The sequence below is a fragment of the Chiloscyllium punctatum genome, chromosome 37, assembly GCF_047496795.1.
Source record: "Chiloscyllium punctatum isolate Juve2018m chromosome 37, sChiPun1.3, whole genome shotgun sequence".
In the NCBI taxonomy this organism is placed as follows: domain Eukaryota; kingdom Metazoa; phylum Chordata; class Chondrichthyes; order Orectolobiformes; family Hemiscylliidae; genus Chiloscyllium; species Chiloscyllium punctatum.
The window spans coordinates 58,975,893-59,003,881 of NC_092775.1; the positions used below are offsets into that span (position 1 = coordinate 58,975,893).

A 27,989-nucleotide genomic window follows, 5' to 3' on the forward strand; every position below is an offset into this window, starting at 1 on the left:
TCATGTGCAATCAGATTATTAATTTAATCTAGCTCATTACTGATTATTAAATTCAATTTTGTTTGTCCCCTTGTTCATCCAGGGCAAATTGCTGCCGGAAACTATCTCGAGCACACTCCAGAAATTTCACTACCTTTCTGACAGGTGTTTTGTCTGCCTCTTCCAGTCTTTGTTAAAATTAAAAGTGCCCGTTAATATTACTCTGGCTTCTATACATACATGTCGAATTTCTGCATTTACACAGTCTAGCACTTCAGAGCTGTGCGGAATATCATTACAGTTTTAGTTCTTCACTTCCTCGCTCCATTGAATGCTTTTTCCTAATTAGATGCTCCCTCTGATTGAACTAATTTTATTTCTAATTAGTAAATTAGACTAATTCTGCTTCACCTTCTGCCATTTTCCTTGTTTGTCCTGTAAGCCTTGCAATTTGGTTTATTTAGCTCCCAGTCCCAACCATCCTGCAGCCATTCCTCATACTATATCAATCTCAATTTGAATTTGTGCAGACAACTCATTTAATTTATTCCATATGCTCTGAGCATTCAAATATAAAGTTATATTTGGGTCATACTCTGTAACCAGAGCCTCAGCATGAATGCTTTATTTACCTGATTGCTATTTCTCTCTTTAGATTTACTAAAGACGTGTAAGTAAATCCCACTCCTTGTTGCGTCTCTTTATTTAGAAACTGTATTGACTCTTCCCCAAAACCACCACCTCCCATGCACAGGTTGGAAGTCCTCGTGACCACCTCGTTTAGCCTTTCTGTGAGGACATTGGTCCCAAATCAGTTCAGGTGGAGACTGTCCCAATGGTATAGTTCCTTTCTGTTCCAGTATGGATGTCAGTGCCTCATAAGATGGAACTGCCTCCTTTGGCCACACATTTACTAAATTTTCTTAGTTCTGTGCCAGTTTACACATGGCTCAGGTAGTAATTCAGAGATTATAACCCTTGAAGCCCTGTTCTTTAATTTTGTTCCTAATTCTCCTCACTTGTGTTGTCCAGAACAACTGGAATCTCCTGCTGCCACTCCAATATCCTTTCAAGCTGGTTCACAATGTCTCTTACTTTGGCACCAAGCAGGCAACATAGCATGCAGGATTCTCTATCCTGTTAACAAAACATGCTATCTATATCACTAACTATAGAATCCCCTACCCCTACCACTTTTTACTTTGTCCCCCTTTCTTGAATGGTTTCCTGTGCCATGTTTGTTAGCCCATCCTCCCTACTCCTTTTTCTCATTCACACAGGGATCAAATGCCTCATAGCTGTGAGACAAGGTCAAGAACAGAGTGTCCTCCAGTACTAAATTCAGGATCCCTCTCTCTACCTTGGTTGTAGTCACACCCTCCTATCCCTGACCACTGGCTACATTTGAAGTACTTAACCTGTAAAGAGTAATTGCCACCTGAATCACCATGTTGCAGTAACTCTTTTCTCCCTTCCTGATGTGTCGCAGTGTTTGAAGCTTGGATTCCAGCTCATGAATTCTGAGCCTGAGTTCCTTAAGCAACTAGCACTTGCAACAGATGTGATCACTATGAAGCACAGTGGGGTCCACCATCTCTCATATCATGCACATAGGGCACGTTGCCTGACCCTGTGTCTTCAAATTGTAAATTTTTAAAATTATTTTGCACCTATGGGATCAGGATTATGCTAATTGATAAATATTCCAGATAATCAAGTGGTCCACATTATCAGTGTAAAAATACATTGCGTATGAGAAACATAAGGCATGGGGTATATACATTATTTACAGCATAAATCACTTCAATAATAATGAAATTTTACCTTAAGTAATACTTACAGCCTTCTCATGCACTCTCAACTTACTACTCTTGACATAGCAGTAGATTGCAGTATTTGAGGATAAATTTACTCAAAATTGAATCAACTGTTGATAATTCATGTGGCCATTTGATTGAACAAATATAATTCCATAAAGGTAATTGACCAGAGCAATACCATAAACGTCACAGTATTTCAGTATATACTTTTTGCTGGTTTATCAAGAGGCCAGTTCATAAGGTGCCAGTTAAGACCTAAGTTGGCTGCACTTAATTTGTATTTTTAAATTGCTGCTGTTAACTTTTAATCTGTAAAGTAGTCATCCAGTTTGTTTAATCTGAAAGCAATTTAGAGAAGGTCTTCAAATTAGGAGTTATTGCGGCTTTTTCTGTGGTGTCACTTATTTCATTGTTTCTGATCACTGAGTCTCCTCCCCCACTCGCTCCTGTTTCCTCTTATTCTCTAAGACTTTCCTTTTGATATCGAAAAGTAGAAGTACTTACCTCGCCAATGAAAGAAAATAGGGGACGTTCACTAATCCCCGTTTTGCCAATCTCCTTAGAACTCAAGTGCAATGCTGCAATACATGAATTATTTTAAGCATTATGCTTTGCATACTCTCGTTATCCCCTTACCATCTAACTTTTCCTTGACATCAGCAGGGAATACCATTTGTGTCCAAAGTTGTTTTGATTTTGATTTGACTTACCGGTTTTTGACAATTTTAGCGATGTAATACAATGTGTTTCTGCACAGTCATATTGAAGGTGTTGGGTGGGATTTAATGTAATGGTGGGTTGAAGAAATATCACAATACTTTTAAACTGTGAAAAACATCCAGTGGTGGAACCTAGATTACAGATTTTCATGGTTCCAAACTTAGATTGTTTGACAATAACATTTTCAATGATGTGAAGTACTGGCAGCTAGTTGTCTACAACTTCCACAGTCATTTTAAGAGCTGAATTATCATCACTGTGCACTAGCATCAGAAAAGATATTCCGTAATATTGATGCAGTGGCTTAACTGGTAGTGCTGTCATTAAGCTAAATAACCCTGGCGATGACTGTACCAGCTAATGAACAAATCTGGGCTTCTGTACATTTCATTATATTTAAGGTTTTTGTTAGTTTTTGTATTGCTTAAATAGTTGATGTGAAATTAATAGGTAGTGTTGACCTATATTTTGGTGTTTCTCATGCCAGCAAGAATAAAGAACCATCCTTAAATGGGAGCTTTATACTACAATGTTAGCTTAGTTGTAACACCATGTGGTTGATCTTAAGTTTTTTGATACTTTTTTTACTTTTTCCATTTTAACATAATTTTCTGTAGGTAATGTAGTATATTTTACATATAAAATGTTGTTGAAACAAGCCTTTTTTGGGCTTAGTATTATTAAGGGCATATATGAAATACAGAGTAAAATGGCTAGTAGGTTCAAAAATGTTATGACATAGCAAGATCAGTCAGATTGATGGGTGACTGTTGGGAAAGGTAGGAATGTAGTTCAAAAGTCTCTGGTGGCTGTTCCTTTATCACATACAGTTTTTGGAACTGTAGAACGGGATAGTCTATCTGAGGAAAATGGACACGGTATTGGACACTTGGAATGATTCCTGTGTTAGGCAGCATTTGACAAGATTTAATAGATTATTGTTATCAGGAGCTCTTCAGGGACACAGATTCTGTGGCAGAGTGTGCAAATTTAGAGTGGTTTGTTGCTTTCCTGGTGCTCGGATTAAGGACATCTGTAAGTGTTTCAAGCATGTTGTTAAAAGTGAGATTGAGAAGCCAGTAATTATTGTACACACTGGTAGAGGGAAGAAGAGATTAAAGGAGATAAATCAATGGTTGAAAAGCTGGTGTATTGTGTAGGGGTTTAGGTTTTTGGACAATTGGAATGTCTTTTGGGAAAGACGAGGCTTGTTCAAAAAGGACAGGTCTAACCCAAACTGGAAAGGGACCAATAGCAGGGAGATTTGCTCATTCCGTTAAGGGAGACGTTATTCTGAGAGAGGTGTGGAAAAGAAAGACTAGTGTGAGAATATGTCATAACTCTGAAGAACTAAGTTACATTTATTTCAATGCAAGGGGTCTTGCAGGTAAGGCTGATGAACTGATGGCATGTTTAAGAACGAGGTTGGGACATCATAACTATTAGAGAAACATGGCTCAGAGATGGGCAAGACTGGCAACTCGGTGTTCTGGGTTTGAGATGCTATAGAAAAGAAGGCTGGAATGGGGAGCGTGATTAAGGCATACATTACTGCTGTTACTAGAAGATATTTTTGAAAAATCATCCAGTGAAAATATGTGTATAAATTACAAATAAGAAAGGAAAGATCACTTTGGGATTGTACTATAGGCCTCCCAATAGGAAGAGGGAAATTGAGAAACAAATCTCAGATATATGTAAGCATAATTAAGTTGTAATAATGAGGGACTTTGATTTTCCAAACATTGACTGGGGCTACTTTAGTGTTAAAGATTTGGATGTTGAAGAATTTGTCAAATATTTTCAAGAAATTTTTTTTTAATCAATATGTAAACATACCTACAGGATAAGGAGCAAAATTAGACCACCTTTTGGGAACAAGGCAGGACAGTGAAGTACAAATGGGGAACGCTTTGGTACTGGCGATCGTAATTCTATTAGTTTCAAAATGGTTATAGAAAAGGATAAGTCTTTTACAAAAGCTAGTTGTTAATTGGAGCAAGGCAAATTTTAATGATATGAGGTAAGAACTTTCAAAAGTTGATTGGAGTAGACTGTTCACAGCTAAAAGAACATCTGACCAGCTGCAGGCATTCAAGAATATAAGTTCAGAGGTATTTTGTTCCTGTTAAAGTGAAGGATAAGACTGGTAAGATTAAGGAACAATGGATGAATAAAAATGTTGAGGTTCTAGTCAAGAACAAAAAAAATCTTATTTTAGAAATATTCAACTTGGTTCAATTGAATCCCTTCATCAATATAAAGTGAAGGGGCATTCTTAAGAGAGAAATAAGGAAGGCAGAGAGGCGATATGTGATAGCATTGGCAGATAAAGGTAAGAATAATCTAGAGAAAGATTCTGCAAATACCTGAAGAGTAAGAAGGTAATTGGAGAGAATGTTGGGTCATCTGTGTTGAATCCCTGGAGATGGGAGAGATATTACATGAATATTTTGCATCAGCTTTTACTGTGGAGAAAGAACAGGAATAGAGAGAACAGAGAAATAAACTTTGATGTTTTAAAAATGGTTTGCATTACAGAAGAGGATGTTTCTACAGAAAAAGCAGGAGGCGGTAATGTTGGAGGGTTGTGATGAGCAGTGTTTCACAGGGATCTGTTCCATGTCCTCTTGTGTTTGTCATTTATATGAATGATTTGGACGAGAATGTAGAAGGCATGTTTAATAAGTTTGCACATGTCAGCAAAATGGGTGACATAGTAGACTGTGAAGAAGGCTTTCTAAGATTACAAAGGTTTCTTTATCAAACAGGTAAATGGGCTGAGAAATGGCAATAGAGTTTAGTCTGGATAACTGCAAGGGATTGGTTTTGGTACAACAAACAAAGGGTAGGGCTTATATACTTAATGGTCGGGCCTTGGGTGGTGTTGTGGAACAGAGGGATTTTTGGGGGTACAGGGGCATAATTTGAAGTTTGTATCACATAGACAAAGTGGTTTAAAAGACATTTGGAACACTTGCCTTCATTGCTCAGTCCTTTTGAGTATAGGAGTTGGGAAATCATGTTGAGGTTGTACGGGACATTTGAGGTGTCTTCTGGTGTCCAGTTTTGGTCACCCAGTTATAGAAAAGGGTATTTTCAAACTGGAGAGGGTTCAGAAGAGATTTACCAGAATGTTGCTGGGTATGGAAGGTTTGAGTTATAAAGAAAGAATGGGAGTTTTTTGCTGGAGTGTAGGAAGTTGAGGAGCAATCTGACAGAAGTTTATAAAAAAAGAGGTATGGATAGAATTAATGGTAGTTGTCTTTTCCCTACGATGGGGGATTTCAAGACTTTGGGTACATTTAAGGTGAGAGGACAGATTTAAAAAAAGAGGCAGATATTTTACATAGATGGTGGTTTGCATGTGGAATGAACTTGAGAAAGTGGTGGATTTGGGTACAATTACAATGTTTAGAAGTCATGTGGACAGATAAGTTAGTAGGAAAGGTTTGGAGGGATATGGGGGCCAGGAGCAGGCAGATGGAGCTGGTTTGGGATTATGGTCGGCATGGACTGATGGAATCCGAAGGGTCTATTTCTGTGTTCTGACTCAGGATTGTGTTTTCATTTACGTCATAAGCTAATATATTCTCTTATGTATAGGAACGGACAGTCCATCTGAATTTTGATTAATGCATCAATATTTCGCTTGAAATACTAATGCAAGCAGTTGCAGATATGTACAGTTGAACAAAGCCGTGTTTCCATACTGATTTGTATTCTCAGTAAAGAAAGCATTACTTTTAAGTTGGAACTATTTGGTCCTGTGGCTTCCTTTTTTGGTTACAATGTCAAATTAATTGACAATTTCTGAAGTTCAGTGACAATTGGATTTGAGATAATATGGATACAGATGATCTGTATCACATAATTTCATTGGTAGTTTTGTTTGTGATAGCTATGCTTTGGATTTCATTTGCCTATTGAGCTGTATCAGGCACATGGAGTGTTAGATGCTAGCTTACTATCTCTTCAGGAATTGGAGGAACTCTGGGATTTAAGCAAGCATTAATCGTGTTCCTGATGACACCAAAATAGGTGGCATAGTAGACTGTGAAGAAGGTTTTCTAAGATCCAATTTTGAGTATGGTTAATCATGCCTTTCATTTTGTAATAAAAAAGGCTATTGTTACAATTTCTTTAAAACTGCCGTATTATCTTTGCTACTATTAGAATTGTTTTGTGAAGCCATTATATTGTACTTTTAGTTTTGTACCTAAATTGCAGTCTTATTCAACTACTTTCTAAACCTTGTAAGGTCTTCAAAAGACTTGTGGCACCATTATTGTAAATGTAGGAATCAGGGTTTTCTGCTTTTATTCCTGGCTTTATTGAATTATAAATGTTGGATTTATGAAGGCACTGTCTGGCAGGGTGCACAATTCCCTAAATCTTAGTATGTAAGTCCGAATTAAGATGCAAGCTGTACGATGGGGCTCACAAAACAGTAATCTTCCATGATCCTTATGTTGAATGAGTTCCAGAAAGATTTAGGATATGCATGTGTATCTTTGTAGACAAATATTAGCATTTATGTTGCTGGATCAACTGTATTACCTGGCTGTTGCTATATCTTTTTCAGAATGTCTTAAATGTCTCTTTATGCTTTTTTAAAAATCATATTGAGGGGTGACATTTACAAATGCTTTATAAAATCATGGGTATAGGTAAGGTTGATGGCAGGTTTTTTTTCTCCTAGGATGGGGGATTTCAAGACTAAGGGACCTATTTTTAAGGTGAAAGGAAAAAGACTTCGAAAAGGCATGAAGGGCAATTTTTCCACAGTAGTTCGTATGTGAAATGAACTTCCAGAGGAAGTGGTGCATGCGGGAACAGTTAAAAGACAATTGGATGAGTACATAAGGAAGAAAAGTTTGAAGGGATAGGAGCCAAGCATAGGCAGGTGGAACTAATTTGGTTTGGAATTATGGTGAGCAAGAATTGATTGGACTGAATGTCTGTTTCCATGCTGGTATGACTTTCAGTCTGTGATTCAGATTTCACTCTAGTCAGTAGACTGCTCCATCAAAGAGTGAAAGTTCTATAGGTCACATTTCACTTCTTATTCTGTATCATTTGAAATGGAACATGGCACTGGTATATGTGTGACTTACCACTTGCAAATGCACATTGGTATCCCAGGTTGTAACAACTGTTCCAACAAAGCTGTTTACACGTGGGTTTGCACATCTGTGGAACAGTGCAGAATGCCAAATCTTTTAAATCTGACTTTGTGCCTCATGTAAATATGGCTGTCTGAAGATTCTTATTACTCCATATTTTATCATTCTGACCACTCCTGCAATCCACTCAATTAGAAAATGAAGTGAATATAAATTATGGAATACAATAACTTTAAAGCTGCTTTCTTCCATTTTCATTACATAGAACATAGAATGTAACAGCGCAGTACAGGCCCTTCAGCCCTCTGTTGTGCTGACCTGTGAAATTAATCTGCCCATCTAACCTACACCATTCCATTATTATCCATGTGTATATCCAATGCCTGTTTAAATGCCTTTAAAGTCGGCGAGTCTTCTACTGTTGCAGACAGTGTTCCACACCCCTACTACTATGAGTAAAGAAACTACCCCTGATATCTGTCCTAAATCTATCACCCCTCAATTTAAAGCTATATCCTCTCATATTAGCCTTCACCATCAGAGGACAATGGCTCTCACTGTCCACCCTAGCTAATCCTCTGGATTATCTTGTACGTTTCAATTAAGCCACCTCTCAAACTTCTCTCCAATGAAAATAGCCTCAGTTCCCTCAGCCTTTCTTCGTAAGACTTTCCTTCCATACCAGGCAACATCCTAGTAAATATCCTCTGAACCAAAGATTACACTAAAGATTTTAGCATTCTGAAAACTCTAATATAAAATTGGAGTTTTTAATACGTTTAATATAATGAGCAAATGTGAAATGTTGGGCTGAAAATGTGATTCATAAGCTTCACATATTCTATCTTAGATAATTCTGCTTCAAATTGTCCGTGTTTAATGGACAGACATAAATTCCTAGGTAAACTGATTAAATCACTTGCTGTTTACGAAAGTTCCCTCACAATATCAGTTCTAAAAAGTTACTTTTTAAAACGTGCAAGAAGACCCCTGCATATGACCAGTATGACTTCTCAAAGTGATTAAAATTGGACATGATGACCAATAATCTCTTGTTATTACATATACATGACATGAACAGTGTCCCATTTAAAATAAATATTTTCATAAAATAATTACACTGAAAAGTACGCATTTCCTTTTTGCCTTTCTTCCCATTACAGTATGACTAGAATCGTCCATTTAATAAAGGCTACTGCCTTTTCTACCAAAAATAATTTAGGGAGGGTGTGAGATTTTCTGACCAAACAGAAAATTTATAATGAAATTCAAAGCTAAAAGTGATATTCAGTTTCCAAAGTGCATTAATAATTAGTCAGAGTTTTATTTCAATACCCAACTCTTATGTGTTAATCCTGAAAGATTTTTAAAATAACACATTTGGCAGAATGATCTTGCTGTTGTTATCCATTATTTGTGGTGGTGGCGGAGTAGTAATGTCACAGGGCTGCTAATCCAAAACCCCACATTAATATTCCAGATACATGCTACCATGGCCAATGGAGAAATTTGAATTCAATTTAAATAAAATCTGGATTAAAAAGTAACCTAATGGTAACCATGTAACCACTGTTGTAAAGACCAACTTGCTCGTGACTGTCATTTAGGTTGGAAAATCTGTCGTTACTTGATCTGCCCTCATAAGAGTCCTGAAAAACAGCAATGTGGTTAACTCTTAAATGCCTTCTGCGCAATTAGAGATTAGCAATAAATGTAAGTCATGAACAAGTGATAAACAAAAGAAAACTCACTTTTGCCCATATGTGTACTTGGCTAGTTACATTAGAGTTTGTGAGTTGAAGTTAATAACAATAAAATTTTGCAATCTCACGATGTACACAATGTAGAATTAACCACTGTTAGAGAATCTGTGACACTTGAACATCACAAGCAGACAGTTCCCTTAAAATAAATGAAGAGCAGTCATGATATTTTAAAAAATGTTAAATATAGAAACTGAACAAATAGCAGAATAAATAGGTTGTACAGATAATTGCTGCTCTGACTGTATATCATTGGTTTATTGGAAGGATGTGGTAGTTTAGACGCCATGAACAGAATCTTTGGAATAGTTATTGCAGAGGGGAGACCATTTGGTTCATACTATCTTATGGACTATTTGCAAATCTTTGTAAGATTGAAAATTATTAATTCTATCTCCACTACGCACTCAAGTGTTGTATTCAGGAGCTTAATCACCTGTCGTATGTGGGGGAAAACAAAGTTTCAACTGTGGTTGTTTTGCCAATCACCTTTAAGTCCAGTGTCCTGTAAATTTTGATATTTCTGCTATGCAGAACTCTCAATTTACTCTGTTCAGACACCTTGTGAAGTTTGAGCACCTTTTCTAAATTTTAACTATAATGATGACCTATCTTCACAGTTCACAATATTGCTAAGCTTTGTACTGTTTGCAAATTTTGAAAAGAAATGAGAAGTCTGTGATTAATTTATTTATTAAACCCTAACCGTGAACCCTGACCAAAACTATTAACAAACTGAACATTTTCCCCGAACTAACTATCCCTTAGTTGATCACAATTCTTTTATGTTGTTCCAATAACACAAATATTAAACTTTACATTGTATTAACTTTTGAGAAATTAATCTCATGCTGTCATCCTTCCACTCTTCCAATTCTGCTGTCTTCTCATCATCTTACCTTTTCCTGTAAAAGCAGTAAAAAGAAACTTCTGATAGTGTCTTCTGAGATTTCTTTGAGACCAAGATGGTTATTTCTTCGGATCTTTTGCTCTCTGGCTCTATGGCAGTTGCTCTGACCAAGTTTCAAAATGCCCTTGTATTTTGTACCCCCAACATTGTACCCTCTCATAGATCTGATGTTTTAAATATAATAAATTCAAATTCAGTTGGATTTTGGTATCTGGCGTATAATTTAAATTAATTGGTTAAATTTGAATTGTTGTCAAAACAACAACCAAATCTCAGGTGTCCATTTAACAGCCAATTGTCACATAACTATTTTGGAACAGCATGTCTCTTAGCTGTTCTGTACACTGGCAGCTGTAACTACTTTTTAAATTCAGAAAAAGCTTTGACTTAGTGACCACTTTCGACTTCATTATACTTGCCAAATCCCACTCCTTACATCTTCTTGCCACTGAAGATAAGTGCACCCTATGAGTATGAATGTTGCCACAGCTTGCTAAAAGCTGTCGCACAGCTGATGCATCAGAGATCAATGACTGTTCCAAAGTGGCACGATGTTGGTTGACCTGGCGTATTGGGCAGTTTAGCTTTGAATAGAGCATTGCAAACTTTAAATCTACAATAAGTTGGTGATATAGTGGAAATGTCACTTGACTAGTAATCTAAGACCCCATCTAATATTCTGGAGAAATGGGTTCAAATCTTAAGTGGCAGTTTGAATTCAGTGAGTAAATGTGGAATTAAAAGCTAGTCCAGGTAACCACTGTTGATTGACATAAAAACCTATCTGCTTTACTGATGTCCCCAAAACAAAGAACGTATGATATCCCCATCTGTGTGGCTACATGTGATTCTAATATGGTTAAATCTTTACTGTTTTCTGGATAGTTAGTGATGCGCAATAAATACTGACTGAGGTAGTGATGTCCACATTCCACGAATAAATCGAAAAGCAAAAAAATGCTACTATAAGCAATGTCATTTTTGTACAACAGTTTCAATTCAGAGTTGATGTCCAAGCCATGGAATAGGATTTGAGAATGTTAGAATCTTGAAATGTATTTGTTTCTCACATAACACCTTTTCATAAACTAATATTTTTAGTCACATTCTTCAGATGTTATCCTTTAATGTGGGAAGATCAAAGAGAGACATAAGACACCACTCTTTTGTAGATGGAAATCACAACTGAACCAGCGAACCTGTGCTTCAACAGAATCCAATTTCCTTGCCTCTGATAAACAACTGAAAAGTGAGCGAGTTGTTTCACTCAGAGGAAAACTGTATTCTTTTACCATCCTCAAATGAGGGATTATCCCTCAATCATGATTCTAACCTAATTAACTTACAACAAAAGCCTTCGCTCTGTTCTGTATTTTATATACTCTCTTTGAGTGACAGTGCTAGTCTACTTTCTCCAAATTAACGGCTTCATGAGATCCTGTTATTCATAGGTTTCCATAGATTGTTTTGTAAGAATGTTCCCTCACGATTTTAAGTGTGTGCCAACAGATGTGTTGACTAACATTTAAATTTGGAACGTACACCTGAGCAAAAGTGTAGCAGGTATGCATCTCATTCATATTCCAATTTGAGAACTGCATAATAAATCCTCTGACACTCTTTCTGTACATAATTAAAACAGTATCAGACATTATAATAACTCTTGCTCTCTTGTGTAATCCTTTTGAAATCCCTTCACACCTGTAAATGACATTCTTATGTTCACATGGGAGCTTCCTATGATATGTGACTGGAAAATATTTTGCCACTTGATTTTAAATGCTTCTGCTCAAGTGGATTAATGTAACCGAGGAAACATCCTGTAGACTTTTAAAATAGCCAGTTATAACCATCCTCCTATGATTATGATACTGAAAGTCTCAAGTTAAAATTTGATTGAAGGATGTGCCTCCTTTTCGATGTGTCCAGATTTTTTCAAATTTGACTTTTTTTAATTCAAGGAAATGTTAGTTCTTGTGGCAAAGGTTGGTTGCATTATTAAGATTGAACAGAGTTGTAAGAGATGTGTGGCATGGGGATAGACCCTTTTGTTCAACTCGTGTATGCCAGATACCCTGTCTTTGTAGATTCCTGTTAAAATGTTGAACAAATCAGTGTTCTGAATTGATGGGCGTTACTTAAAAATGGAGCACCAACTCCATTGATTCAGTGCAACACACAGTTTTTGGTGTATTAAACTATTAAACATTTATTGACAGGGAATGAACTTAATATTAGCATCTTCAATTTATTGAAAATATACTCAATGATGGTTCTCAAAAGTTGTGTTGCTTGAAATTTGTCTTGACTCCACTATTAAAGATGAGATATAGGATGAAGGAATTGAATAGATTGAATATTACTTCCAAAATTCTGTAGTAATTGAAAGATTTTTCCAGGATACAAATTTTTTTACTCTTTTTCCTTCCACAGTATTACTTTTGTTTTTTGAATACAGGAACCTTGTTCTGCAGTGAAGCTTATGTTCTCAGGCTGGTGCTGTCAATTAGACGTTGTGGACCTGATCAATATTTGCTGAAACTCCCCTCTCACAGTACAATTTCAAAGCCTGTCTTTGTAAACTATTTAAAAATCTCAGAATACCAGGTTATAGTCCAACAGGTTTATTTGGAAGTACAATTTGGAACTATCACTAATCCAATTATTTTCTTTGCAAGCAGTATTTTTTTTTCACTTAAGTATTTATTAATATCACTACTTAATTTTTATAGTGAGTAAGTGCAGTGCAAATTTGATATAATAACCATTCGCTTCCTGTTGAAATTATTGTAGTTTGTTGTTTTAATTCAACCCTGGAATCAAAAACACTATTTTACTAGTTTTTGCAACTGACACCATAGGTAAGGTCAGAAGTCTCATGACACCAGGTTATAGTCCTGGTTATTTGAAATTAAATAAACCTGTTCAACTAATCTGGTATTGTGTGGCTTCTGATCTTGTCCACCCCAGTCCAACACCAGCACCTCTGCATCATGACTACCAAATAGATAGGGAAAAAGTTTAAATGTATTAATAATCAGTATTGAGAATTGCAACAATTTTTTGGGAGCACAAGTATCATGCCAGTTGGTAAATAATTGTCTAATGAAGTTCAGCACAGATTAACGAGAGGCAGTCCATCTTAATTGGAAGTGCAAGACTAGGTGGGGTGGCAGGAACAACGGAATGCAAAATACAGATACGTGTGTCACAGATCAACACGGCTCTAAAAAGTAGACTAAAAGCTTGTGTTTGTTCCTACAGGAAAAGGAAAGTAGTGCAGAACCTTGGTTAAACCACATTTAAGGATACTGCACTTCTGGTTAGAATATTATAGAACTGATGAAGCAATGAGAGGTTGAAGACAAGACTTAAAAGATATCCAGTTCAGAAAAAATGGCTAGTCCTGGTCTCTTTTGCTGTTGAAGCAGATTGAGGGATGACCTAATAGGATGCCTTTAAAATTAGGTGAGGTTGTAATAGTGATTGCAGAAAGACTATTTCCTCTTGTTGCAAAGAACATAATTAGGGACCATTAGCACAAGATAGCTGTTGAGAAATATGGCAAGGAATTTAGAATGTTCTCATATGAAGTGGTAAGAATGTGGAATTCAATGCTGGAGGGAATGGTTGAAGTTAATAATAGGCAAATATTTAAGGAGAAGCGCGACAAGCATTTGAGGGATGGGAACTGTTTGTTTTGATCAATTTAAGTGAAAAATGGAAGGAGTCTTGAGAGTAGTATAAGCATTGGCATGATTAATTAAGCTTGTTTCTGTGCCGTATCCTTAAGTGTAGACCGACAAAGTCATGTCATGGCAAGTGTCTGCAGGGTGCAAATGGTTTGTATGATCAAGATCACACAACACCAGGTTATAGTCCAACAGGTTTATTTGGAAGCACGAGCTTTCAGCCTCTGTCTCTATGATGATTCCCTACCATGCCTACTGGGGAGTACTGTATCTAATAGACAGGCAGTGTAGAATTAGAACTAAGGAGATGGTGTTGTATATCAATTGCATCTGAATGGGTGACCAATAATGCGACAGTATTGTTCTCCTTGGCAGAGACTAATGTTTTTTACTAATGTCAGAATAATATTATGCTTAAGTTTTGTGCAACACAGAACTATAATTGAAGACAAAGTTTCAAAGAACTATGTACCTGAACCCCTGGGTCTCTGTTCTGCAATGCTAACCAGGGCCCTACCATTAATTGAATTAATCCTGCCCTTGTTTGTATTGCAATACCATGCATTTATCCAAATTAAACCCCATCTGTCACTCTCCAAATCATTGGCCGAATTGATCAAGATCCTTTTGTAATCTTGGGTAACCTTCTTCACTCTCCTCTATACCACCAGTTTTGGTGTTATCTGCAAACTTACTAACTATGCCTCCAACGTTCTCATCCAACTTGTTTATATAAATGACAACCGAAAGCGGAGCCAGCACCAATCTCTGTGTAACGCCACTGGTTACAGGTCTCCAGTCTGAAAAAAATCCTCCATCGCCACCTATCTCCTACTGTCAGACCAATTTTGTATATAGTTTGCAAGCTCTCCCTGAATCCTATGTGATCTAACTTTACAAATTAGTTTACCATGTGGAACCTTGTCAAATGTTTTACTAAAATGAGATATGATTTCCCATGCACAAAGCCATGCTGACTACCCCTAACCAGTGCTTGCCTCTCCACATATATGCAAATACATCAGAATCCCTTCCAACAACCTACCCACCACTGATATTCAACTCTCAGTTCCCAGACTTCTCCTTACGGCTTTCTTAAATAAAGGCAGGGCGTTAATCACCCTCCAGCCCTGTCGCATCTCACCTGTGGCTGTAGTTGACACACACATCTCTGCCAAGAGCCCAAAAATTTCTTCCCTAACTTCTCTCAACCTCCTGGGATACATTTGATCAGGTCCCAGAGATTTATCCACTTTTTAATCTTTTTTTAAAGACCTCCACCACTTTCTCTTCTGTAATGTGGAGTATTTTCAAGTTATCAATACTTATTTCCCCAAATTCCTCGCCTCCGTTTCTTTCTCCTTAGTAAAAACTGACATGGAATATTTGTTTAGTATCTTTCCTATTTCTTGTGGTTCCACACAAAGACAGTCTTGTAGATCTTTAAGGGGCCCTATTCTTTCCCAATTGCTCTTTTGCTCTGAACATACTTTGTAGAATCTCTTTGGATTATCCTTAACCTTATCCGTCAAGACTGTCTCATATTCTCTTTTTGCCCTCTTGATTTTCCTGTTAAGAATGCCCCTGCACCCCTTATACACTTCAAAAAATTTACTTGCTCTCCGATATCTGTACATTGGTTTCCACATTGTAGAGAATCTAATCTACATTCTTCAGCATCTCTGGTCACCCTGCTATAGGAATGGTATTATTAAATTGGAGAGAGTTCAGAAAAGATTTACCAAGATTTTGCTGGGACTGGAGGACTTGACTTATAAGGATAGGCTGGGACATTTCCCCTGGAGCATCGGAGACTGACAGGTGACCTTAGAGGTTTATTAAGTCATGAGGCACCATAGATAAGGTGAGTAGTAAAGATCTTTTCTTGGGGGTGGGGGAGTTCAAAACTCTGAAGCATATTTTTAAGGTGAGAGGAGGAAGATTCAAAAAGGACCAAAAGAGCAGCGTTTTCGCACATAGAGCAGAAAGAACTGTCAGAGTATGTGATAGATCGTACAGTAAAAGACTTTTGGATACTTGTATTAATAGCAAAGGTTTCGAGCGATATGGGATTAATTAATTGGGCAGCTTGGTCAGCATGGATGAGTTGGACTGTTTCTGTGCTGTATAACTCTGGCTGTATGAACAACTTCTGATGGGGAAGTTCGCTCCACTTAAACTGGCAAAAACATAGTGACCGATCCAGATGTTCTTTAGTATTGCATTATAAAACTCATATAGTCATCAATACAAGAATCATTATTCAAAAGATATATGAAACATACAATCAATTGATGCACCACTATTAAAATGTGAGGCAGTGTATCCAAAATGAGAAAAGGCAGAGATGCTGAAGAATGTAGATTAGGTTCTCTACAATGTGGAAATCGGCCCTTTGGCGCAACAAGTCCACATCGATCTTCCGAAGAGCAACCCACCCAAACCCTACATTTACCCCTGACCTATGCACCTAATGCTATGGGCAATTTAGCAAGGCCAATTCATCTAACCTGCACATCTTTGAATTGTGGGAGGAAACCGGTGCACCCGGAGGAAACCCAAGCAGGCACAGGGAGAATGTGCAAATTTCACAGAGACAGTTGCCGAGGCGGGAATTGAACCCGGGTTCCTGGCGCTGTGAGGCAACACGGAGGGTGATTAATGCCACTTTAGTGTTCCAACTCCCTTGAGATAAAGGCTAGCATGCTGTAATCTTTGTATGTGTGTGTGCATTAGTTTTCTGCTGTTTTGTGTACTGGACACTTAAATTATTTTGTTTTTCTCCATCTAGTCTCTCATCAAGAAAATCTTTCCATTCATATTTTGTGAATCTCCCTGTTGATTTCTTACTACTTCCTATAATGTGTTTACTTGTCCAAATATTATAGTATCCATGTTTCTGCTCCCAAAGTGCCTTTAAATGATGGTGTTGGCATCAAGGAGCTAGTGGTACTGATCAAAAAGGTTTGATGAACTGGTGGTTTTGAGCAGTAGATTTTTTTTCACTGGAGATTTTTTGAGTTTCTTTCTGCATGACATTGAACCTTTTTTCATGGGTTAAGTTGCACTTTGTTCCTTCTCTCATCCCTCGATGCATGACTAGGATGAGGGTATAACTATATATTTTTTTTAAAAGCAGTTGGCACTTTTGTGTTTTAAATCCTTAAATCAAGTTAACAGGACTTGGTAGAAGCGAATGTAGAATGCAGTGATAGGGCTGATTGTTACCAGAAACTAAAAGGAAGGAACAGAATCTGTGAATATTAGGTCGCATCGTGAAAGCGTTGCCGATTGTCAAGGAAAAACCCACCTGGTTCACTAATGTCCTTTTATGAAAGGAAATCTATCACCCTTGCATGGCCTGGCCTACATGTGACTCCAGAATCCCAGCAATGTGGTTGAATATTTATTGCCCTTTGGGCAATTAGGGACGGGCAATAAATGCTGGTCCAGCCAATGACACGCACATCCCTTGAGTGAATTTTAAAAAAAACCTTGCGGTTTTATAGTATTGAATTCTGTAACTAACAGCAATAAGAATGACTCAGCAACTCAGACCTATACCTGATGTGATACAAACATACAAATTGGTTGTGTAATTTGACCATTTGGTCCCTCAAGCCTACTCTGCCATTTAATGAGGTAATAGCTCATCTCTTTATGTTTTGAATTTTACATTCCTATCTGGACAAGTGAATCATTCTACTTCTGCCTTAAAAATATTCAGTGGCTCCACATCCACCGCCACTAAAGTGAAGAACTACAAAGTCTCCCAACCCTTGAGGAAAAAACACTAAGTTCTCTTCATGTCTGTCCTGAAAGGGCATCCTCTTCGTCAAGTCCCTTCAAGATCTCTCATACTTGACTCACCCCTAAATCTTCTAAAGTACAGTGAAAACAAACGAGCCAGTTATATCTAACCATCTCTTATAAGATGACTGCTCATTCCAGGTGTCAATTTAAGAAACCACCTCTGAATCTCCTGTTGGGCTTCTTAAACAGACATTGGTCTTTGATTTTAAGACCCTAAAATGAAGTCCATCTGAATGTGGGGTCAGGTCAAGTTGGAACTTCTTTATTTGGTCTGTACTGCTTCCCTGATTTGAAATTCTACACACCTCTGCTTTTATGGCTATTACTAGGATGCATTTTGTATCCTCTTAATGAAGATAAGAGCACAATATTTATTTCATCTGCCTTTTCTTATTATCTACTAGTAATTCTCAATTCTCTCGCTCTTTATATAAAAAAAGTGTTTTACTTAGTTTTTCCCTTTTCCATTGCCAATAGAAATGCTTGCTATCTGTTTTTATAATTCAAGCTAGCTTCCCCTCATACTCCAATTTCTTTCTCATGATTAAGCTCTTAGTCAATCTCTGGTCTTTATTGTGACCACTCATCTGATGTGCCAGTCATCTGTACACAGTTCTTTGCTTTTTCTTAACCTTAACGTTTTCCTTAACTTCAGTGAACTATGGGTGGGCTATGGTTAGCGTCTTTCTTTATACTAGGAATAAACATTTTCTGATAAATCACCTTTCATATCACAGCTTCTGTAATGATCTTTGTCCTAGCCCAGCTTTTTAGTTTATCTCCGCTTGCTCAGCTTGTATGCCATATAGTGGGCCCTATCTATGTTTAAAATACTAGCCTTAGACCCAGTTTTCTCCCTTTCGAACTGGGTATAAAATTCAGTCATATCATGGTATTGCTACCCAGTGGTGTTTTTATGATGTTGTTTCTGTTGGCTTGTACAGTATCAAGTCTATCAAAGCTAGCTCACCGGTTCATTCAGAATGTGCTGCTCAAAGAAATTATACCTCTAAAGCATTCTATGAGCTCCCCTTCCAGACTACCATTGCCAATCTGTCTTTATAAGTTATTTAGGTTAAAAAAATCACTCATGATTATTGCTATTCCTTTATCGCAAACACTCAGCATTTCTTCTTACGGACTTTGTCCCACATTGTTGTTACTGTTAGTGGGCCTGTAGACTATTTCTTCCTCTCCACCCAAACCAATTCTATCTGAGCCAAGGTCATCCCTAACTCTTGTGCCAATGCCATCTATCATTGAGAGTGCAACTCATCCACATTTACCTGCTTGATGTTCTTATTGAAAATTGAGGGATATATAACCCTCAGGATCTAATCCCTGCCACTTGTCTGTGAAATTTATCTGAACATTTTGATTTACTTAAATGTGCACTATCAATTTGTTTAATTAGTCATGGAGTTATATAGCACAGAAACAGACCTTTTGGTTGGCATGGACAAATTGGACCAGACATCCTAAATTAATCTAGTCCCATTTGCGAGAAGTTTGGCCCCATACCCCTCCCTAGCCCTTCCTATTCACATATCCATCCAAAAGCCTTTTAAATGTTGTAATTGTACCAGCCTCCACCACTTCCTCTGGCAGTTCATTCCACGGTTGCACCACCCTTTGCGTGAAAAAGTTGCCCCTTAGGTCCCTTTTTAAATCTTTCGCATCGCACCTTAAATCTATGTCGTCTACTTCTGGACTCCCATACCCTAGGAGAAACACTTTGGCTATTCACTCAATCCATGTCACTTATGATTTTCTAAACCTATAAAGTCACCCTTTAGCCTCCTCTTCAGGGAAACAGCCCCAGCCTATTCAGCCTCCCTCAGTAACTCGAACCTTCTAACCCTAGCAGCATCCTTGTAAATCTCTTCTGTACCATGTCAAGTTTCATAACATCATTCCTATTGCAAGGAGATCAGAATTGAATGTGGTATTTTAAGTGGCCCAATGAATTTCCTGGACAACCACAACATGACATCTGAACTCCTATATTTAGTGCACTGACCAATAAAGACAAACACAGCCTTCACTACCCAGTCTACCTGCGACTCCAGTTTCAAGGAACTGTGAACCTGCACACCAAGGACTTTGTCAATGACACTCCCCAGCACCCTACCATTAAGTGTAAATCATGTCCTGATTTGCCTTACCAAAATTCAATACCTTAGATTTGTTTTGAAGGACTTACTCATTCACATACAGTGCCTTTAGTTTTGTCTTTCTTATTTTTATAACAGCAAGTCTTGACTATTGGTGAATTCTTGAGTACTTTTCTCTCTGTCCTCTTTCTGACGGTACTTGGCTGATAAGAGAGATTTGTTCTATCCTGCTTCTCTGTGGTGCTGAAATGTGTGCTGCAGAAGCAGTAAGTAAACAGCTTTAAATTGTGTTTTTTTTTCAGACAAGAGAAGCATAAGTGGGTGAAGTTGACTGTTGAAGCTAATGGATATGTCTCTGTTTCTCTGTTGCAAAAAGCCTGAGTTCTCTCTTAGTTGTTATATTGTTTCTTTTGATGTTTCTTTCTCCTGGATTTGAAGGGACATAACACGTGTGGAAACTCTGTTTTGCTGAATTTGCCTTTACCAAGGGTGTTTCATGGGATGCTGCTATATTGGAACGGTTGATGACTCGTAGTTAAATATTTCCAATTCTATGTTTGTGTTTTAACCATGTTATAAGAATAAAGTGTGTTTTGCTTAAAGCCTGGTGGTGGACTATTCAAATAACATCTGGAACACCGAGCCTTTCACTTGCCTTTAAATAAAACAAAAAGTTAGGTTCTGGGCTATCTCCTTGATATATTTAAGGTGGTTTGGTCGGCTCCTTAACACTACGTGCCATTCACAAGACCTTCATTTCCCATTTTGCTGTCCTGCCTTTCCTGTGCTGCTTGTTTTGGTACATTTACCCAAACTTGATTCCCTCACTCTTTCTTAAAGCTCTCTCTACTCTGAAACTTAATAACTTCCCAAGTTATCTGGCTTGCTAGAACGCCAATTCCATTGCGTTTCAGTTGTTGACCATCTCGGTGCCGATTCAACTTTGCCCAATACTGGTGCCAGTGCCCCAAAGGTCACGTCATTATTTATTTCTCCAGTCTTATTCACCCAATGTCATTTCTCTTGGCTATGATAGTAATCCAGAGATTCCTAACTTCTTGAGGTTATGCTTTTTTTAAGGTAGTGTGTTGCTTTTCATACTCCTTCAGTGGACTGTCTCTCTCTTGGTTCTACCTGTGTTGTTGATACTGACATCTTCCCCATCTCTGGAATCTCCCAGACCTGTTGTATGTTTGGTTGCACCCTGTTATCCCTAACCACTGGTTAATTCAGAAGAGTTGAAGACCCTGTCCTAAGAGATGTGACTGTCTTTGACGATATAATGTTGACATACCTTTCCCCCTTGTTGATATGCCACAGTGTCTGTGATTTGGCCTGCACGTCAATAACTTTGAGCCAAAGTTTCTGCAGTCACAAAACACTTCCTGCAGAGATTTTTGTCGTGGATTAAACAGCCATCCAGAAACATACTCGTCCTGAAATTGCAGTGCATCCCTTCTCTGCCATCTCTTTTATGTGCTAATTAATTTCTGATAACCCTAAACTATCCAATGTATTTTCTCACTGTCACTAGACTTAATTTCTAATCATTGTAGGTGATTGGACAATATGGTTTGAAACTTTTTTTAAACAATATCTGTGACTTCTTAATTCGCTTCTGCTAGATTCTGTTAAGACAAGTGAGCAAAATTCTCACGAGCCAATCACATACCGTTTTCTTTGTAAATTGGTTCGAGAAGGTTTCACAGAGCTTAGTGTTTTCTGGTCCCGTCTCATGTGACTTTTCAACTTCTCTCTTGAAGGATAGAAATGATCCTCATGAAACTCCTTTTCACTTGAGAAACATGAGGATCTGCACTCTGCTCAATTGCACAAGTATTTGACTGGTATGGTAGAATATGTGCATTGTTGCTTATTGTAAACTGATTTGGTCAATTTCCGCTAGATCAGGGAAACAACTTCAATTTTTTTTAATGATTTGAAACTCCTCAAAGAAATGAAAATCCATAAGCTAAAATGAAACCAAAATCTTTTTGAGGTACGAAAGATAAAGGTTTCAGGTGTGCTTGGGGAAGTGATACAAATTTCAAAACGTTTTATCTGAACTCTGCTAAACTATCTTTTTGCTTCACCACCTAACAGATATTGTGAAAAGTATTGGTTTTTATTTTAAAGAATAGAAATTTAGTTTTAATTAACATTGACTTTGAGGAGGAGAAGAGACATCTACAAAGTGAAATAATGCTGTTTGTTGGTACAATTCCACACAGGAAGTCAATCATATGAAACTCAACTTTCTTAAACCACAAGCTGACTGTGTGGGAACAGTATAAAAACTCACTTTTGTTCAGCATGCATTAAAAAAAAATCTCTCCTCATCCATTGCACTCAACCTAAACTACTAACTGAAGAGAGTCCAGGAGATCAAATAGCTATTGTGCAGGGAAATGATCAGTAAATAGTGAGAAATACATTTTTAGCTTAGTGTTCTCTTGATTTTTAGTTTTAGCTCCTACCTTTTGAAGCTGACTAAAGTCTTGAGGTCTAGCCTGCTGCAATAGGCGTGCGCTTCAACCTTTCATTTTTACTGTAAAACCTCTGGCTCTAATGGCTGTTTCTTTAATCTCCACCATCTCTGCAGCTGAGGACAATATGTAGGTTTTTGTCTTGCTATTCTATAATAAACTTGCGCTTTTGGGTGTTCCTGGCATCATCCCAAGTGCACAAAAAAAAAGTTTGCTGACTAGATTCATGGAAAAACGCACCACTAAACATACCACTGATACCACACGTGGATAGAATAATGGAAAAATAAACCCATCTATTTAATCCGTGAATTCCCATCATGGGTACTGGAGGGCAGGCCTAATCTGGAGAGTCGTGTTAACCATCATATTCCATCTCACTAAGCCACAGATAAATGCAGAACTAATTCAAAATCAAGGCAATTTTAAAATTAAAATCAAATGTTGACTTGTTTTCCTGTGTACACTCCATCATGGAATTATGACCAATTTTTCAATATAAATACATTTTTCATGAATTTTGAATGATTAATTTGATTGCTTTGTTCATATCAAATCTTTTTTTATCCAACTTTCATTTCAAGCCTTTCCTTTTCCCTACTTCTCTCTCTTTGATGAAGACTTAATTCTGTTAAATATGAAACTGTGCCTCAATACAAATGTTTGGGTTTAGTAAAATATAAACAATAAAACTAACCACTGTTGAATTTGTGAGAGTTTATTCAGGAAATTGATTATGATGGGAACATTACCAATACATTAATGGTTCTTTGAAATCCTCCATTATAAACCTGTATTTGCATTAGATATGCAACATATCCATTCATCATTTTATTAAACAAGTTTCACGTAATGCCATTTTCTTAGCTGCAGGTAACTGCTGCAATGTTAACATTGCAGCGACCAAAATACTGTTTCACCACCTGCATTTTTTTAATTCACTAATGGGATGTGGACAAGCATTTATTACTCATCCCTCATTGCCCTTGAGAAGGCAGTGAGTTACCTTCTTGAACCACTGCAGTCCATTTGGTGTAACTTCACTATACCATTAGTAAGGGAGTTTGAGGACTTTGAGTCACACAATGGCAATATACTTCCAAGTCGAGATGCTGAGTGGCTTGGAGAGAAACTTGTGGGTGATGGTCTACTTAAGTATTTGCTACCCTTTTTTTTATAGGTTCTGGTGCCTGTGGGTTCGGAAGTACTGTCTAAGGAGCCTTGATTAATTTCTGCACTGTGTTGAAGATGGAACATGCTTTTGCTGAGGATCTGAAAGGCAACACAACCAGAAACAACAAAGTGGGCTACTTTGTTTTGGGTGGTGTCAAGCTTCTTGAATGTTTTGGATGTAGGTTTGCTCGCTGAGCTGAAAGGTTCATTTCCAGACGTTGCATTAACCTACTCGGTAACATCTTCAGTGGGCCTTATGCGAAGCAATGCTGAAAATTCCTGCTTTCTATTTATACGTTTGGGTTTCTTTGGGTTGGTGATGTTATTTCCTGTGATGAAGTCACTTCTTGCCCCTTTTCTCAGGGGATGGTAGATGGGGTAGACCCATCAGGAAGTGACTTCACAACAGAGAATAGCATCACCACAGGAAATGACATCACCAACCCAAAGAAACCCAAACAAATAAATAGAAAGCAGGAATTTTCAGCATTGCTTCGCATGAGGCCCACTGAAGATGTTACCTAGTAGGGTAACGAAACGTCTGGAAATGAACCTTTCAGCTCAGTGAGCAAACCTACATCCAAAACCTCAACCTGAGCTACAAATCTTCTCAAAATTCTTGTTTTGTTGGAGGTGCACTTATACAGACAAGTGGAGAGTGTTCCATTACACTCCTGACTTGTTGATGATGGACAAGTTTTGAGGAGGCAGGAGGTGAGTTACTTGCTGCTAGATTCCTAGCCTCTGACCTACTTTTATAGCCACACTGTAAGCTAGTCCAGTTTAGTTTCTGAATAATGGTAAGCTTCCAGGATTTGATAGTTGGAATTCACTGGTGGTGATACCACTGAATGTCAAAGGGCAATGGTAAGATTCTCGCTTGTTGGAGATGGTCATTACCTGGCATTTGTGTGGCACAGATGTTACTTTTTCATTTGTTAGCCTGAGCCTGGATATTGTCTGAAGAAGGGCTTATGCCTGAAACGTCGATTCTCCTGTTCCTTGGATGCTGCCCGACCTGCTGCGCATTTCCAGCTATTTCCAAATCTTGTTACATTGGAACAACTACAGTCTTGAGTTGTAAATGGTGCTGAACATTGTACAGTCAGCAGTGAATATCCCCACCTACGATCTTGTAATGGAGGGTATATCATTGAAGAAACAGCTGAAGATGGTTAGGCCAAAGACTCAACCTTGAGAAATTCTTGCAGGGATGTCTTGGAGCTGAGATGAGTGATCTCCAGCAACTGCAACCATCTTCCTATTTACTCATTTGACTTGCAATGAGTTTTCCCCTCCTCATTTCTATTCACTAATTTTGCTTAGGCTCCTTGATGTCAATGTTGGTCAAATCAACCTTTATCTCGAAGGCGGCACGGTGGCACAGTGGTTAGCACTGCTGCCTCACAGCTCCAGAGACCCGGGTTCAATTCCCGCCTCAGGCGACTCTCTGTGTGGAGTTTGCACATTCTCCCCGTGTCTGCTCCGGTTTCCTCCCACACTCCAAAGATGTGCAGGTCAGGTGAATTGGCCATGCTAAATTGCCCGTAGTGTTAGGTTAGGGGTAGATGTAGGGGTATGGGTGGGTTGCGCTTCGGCGGGGCGGTGTGGACTTGTTGGGCCGAAGGGCCTGTTTCCACACTGTAAGTCATCTAATCTAATCTAATCTAATCTAAACTATCAGCTCACCTCTGGAATTCGGATCTTTGTCCAAGTTTTGGACCAAGGCTGCAATGAAGTCCTGGTGGAACCCAAACTGCGTGTTAGTGAGCTGGTTATTGCTGAGCAGGTGTTGCTTGGTAGCAACATTGATGAATGTTTTAATGATGATTGAGAACAGACTACGGCAGTAAGTGGCCAAGTTGGATTTGTCCTGCGTTTAGTTTACAGAACTTGCCTGGGCAATGTTTCTACATTGCTGGTAGCTGTCAGTGTTATAGGTATATTGAACAGCTCGACTAGGCTATGGCAGGTTCTGAGGTACAGGTCTTCTGGAATGTTGCCTTTACAGTATCCAGTGCTCCAGTTGTTTGTTACCTTTGAAGATTCTTCAGGAGCGTCATTGGTATTGTGCAGATCCTTAGTGTTGTATAATTTATGAATTTTCATTGATAACAAATTAAGGTGTGAAAATGTTAGCTGCTGCTACATGTTCAGCCCTTGAAAAGGAATATCTTAACAACTTCCACTAAGCTTTGTTTTATGTGAAAATAATTGAAGACCTCTGCCCATGAAGGCAGGCAGTTGCTTGGTTTGCTTTCTGACAAAATATCAAGTAAATTTAGTACTTAAACAGTGAAACAAATTGAAGTGGTAAGCTGTTTATTCACTGAATTTGGCTCCCCTAAAATCTGCCAGATTTCAGATGAACAAACAAAGTTATCATGGCTATATTCTAATTTCTACCTACATTCTGGTACAAAACTTAGATAAAGCAAAAACAGAAATTGCTGGAGAAGCTCGGTAGGTCTGGCAGCGTCTGTGGAGAGAAAGCAGTGTTAGCATTTAAAATTCAATGACCCTTCATCAGTCTACAGATGCTGCCAGACTGCTGAGTTTCTTGAGCGCTTTGTTTCAGAACTCTAGCATCCGCTGTTGTTTTATTATAGAAAACAGTGTTTGATGAATGGAAGACTATGCATGTTGCCGTTTCAAACTCTTGTTTGAAAGAGAGGCACGAGAATATTGCATGTCAGTTGTATAGTGTAAATGACAAATTGTTTGCATGTGATTTTGTTTTCAACATGATTTTACTGCCAGCATTACCTTCAGTCATGTTGGGACAAGTACAAGGCAAATGCATGTTATACTGGGAAGGCTTCTGTTGCTCTGTTTACATATCTTGTATTTCAACTGCATTCCAATCCCCAATTTTCATTTCATATGTTTGCAGTTGTACCTCTGAGAAGTCATTACGTATTCAAGAATTAACTGTGCACAAGGCAATAGACCATTACAATTGTGTAATGCAAACTAAAATGCTGTTGGTATTGTACTTTAGCAGCACTTGTTGATCCCAAAATTTAGCATTATCTTAAAATCATAGAATTTCACAGTACAGAAGGAGGCCTCTGGACTCATCGTATCTGTACCAGCTCCTGAAACAGAGTCCCATTTTTCAGCCCTTTCTCCATAGAGTTCTAAGTTAAGAATTTTTATTGAGAACAGTACTTACCTTAGAAGTTGTAGTAGTTGTGATATCAGAATCATCCCAGTAATTGTCTTTAAATGATGTCTTTGACCAGATCTTTCAACATACTTTTCAGTTTTGCAGCGTATCAGTATCAAATCTCAAATTTGCATTCAGGAAAATGAATACCTGGCAATTTTGAAGAATTTTAAAAGCTTTTATGAAGGAGTGGTTATAAGTGGATCCCATAGAATCTGCCTCTAATATAAAATAGTGTATTAGTGCAAGTTGTTATGGGTTCTTAGATGTATATAAAGTTGATCTGGAAAGCATTAAGGGGCCTAAGTTTAATCAAAGCTGGGACAAATGAAGGAAACTCACTCAATCTGCTAGCTAATAGGGTTTATTTCTATTGAGCTTTATGTAACCAAGAAAGATATTGTTTCTCAAATTGAATTTTAGCTGCAAATATGTAGGTGACTGAAGAACAAATCCAAAAGGAAAAAGTGGCTTAGTTTAAATGTAACAGTGGGTTCAGAGCAGAGCAGACCAGACCAGAAAAGTGTTGGCCTCATCCCCATACTGACTTTGGCTAAGATAATGCGATCACCTTAACCACACATTTTCAAGCTTCCATCTTGACCTGGCTGTTTTTGCTAGTGCAGTATAGTATGGTTCATATGTACAGTTCTATGGGACATTGCTTTAGTCACTCCTAAAGTTTTTTTTTCATCTTTCCAGGCTGCTACCTATGCAATTGTTGGAATTTTGGTGATCTGCATGTTATCTGTTTCCTGCTGTTTAATTTCATAACTTAAAATGTTATGAAATTCTCCCCATGTTCTTCATTAATTCTGCAAAATTTTAACATTTGTCAAATGTTTAAACTAATTGTATGCTCCAAGGATAGAGCAGCTTTCAATTTCGTGAAATACTTTTCTATCTGGAAGGTGTCAGTTTTGTGTATATTTTCTGAAAAGGAAATATTTGTTCATGTGCAGTGCTGTAGAGTCATACAGCATGGAAACAGACCCTTTGCTCCAAACAGCAGGAAAATTGGTGTTTCGGGCAAAAGTCCTTTATCAGGATTAGAGTTATTCCTGATGAAGGGCTTTTGCCCGAAACATTAATTTTCCTGTTCCTCGGATGCTGCCTAAACTGCTGTGCTTTTCCAGCACCACTCTAATGTAGAATCTGGTTTCCAGCATTTGCAGCCCTTGTTTTTGCCTTTGCTTCAAACAGTCCTTTGCAACTATATTCCCA

General features: G+C 37.9%; 1 protein-coding gene across 4 annotated transcripts in view; it reads left to right on the forward strand.

The window, feature by feature from the left end:
- Window positions 1-27,989, forward strand: part of gnas (GNAS complex locus) — a 317,108-nt gene that overhangs the window by 159,903 nt on the left and 129,216 nt on the right. The window lies entirely within an intron of this gene.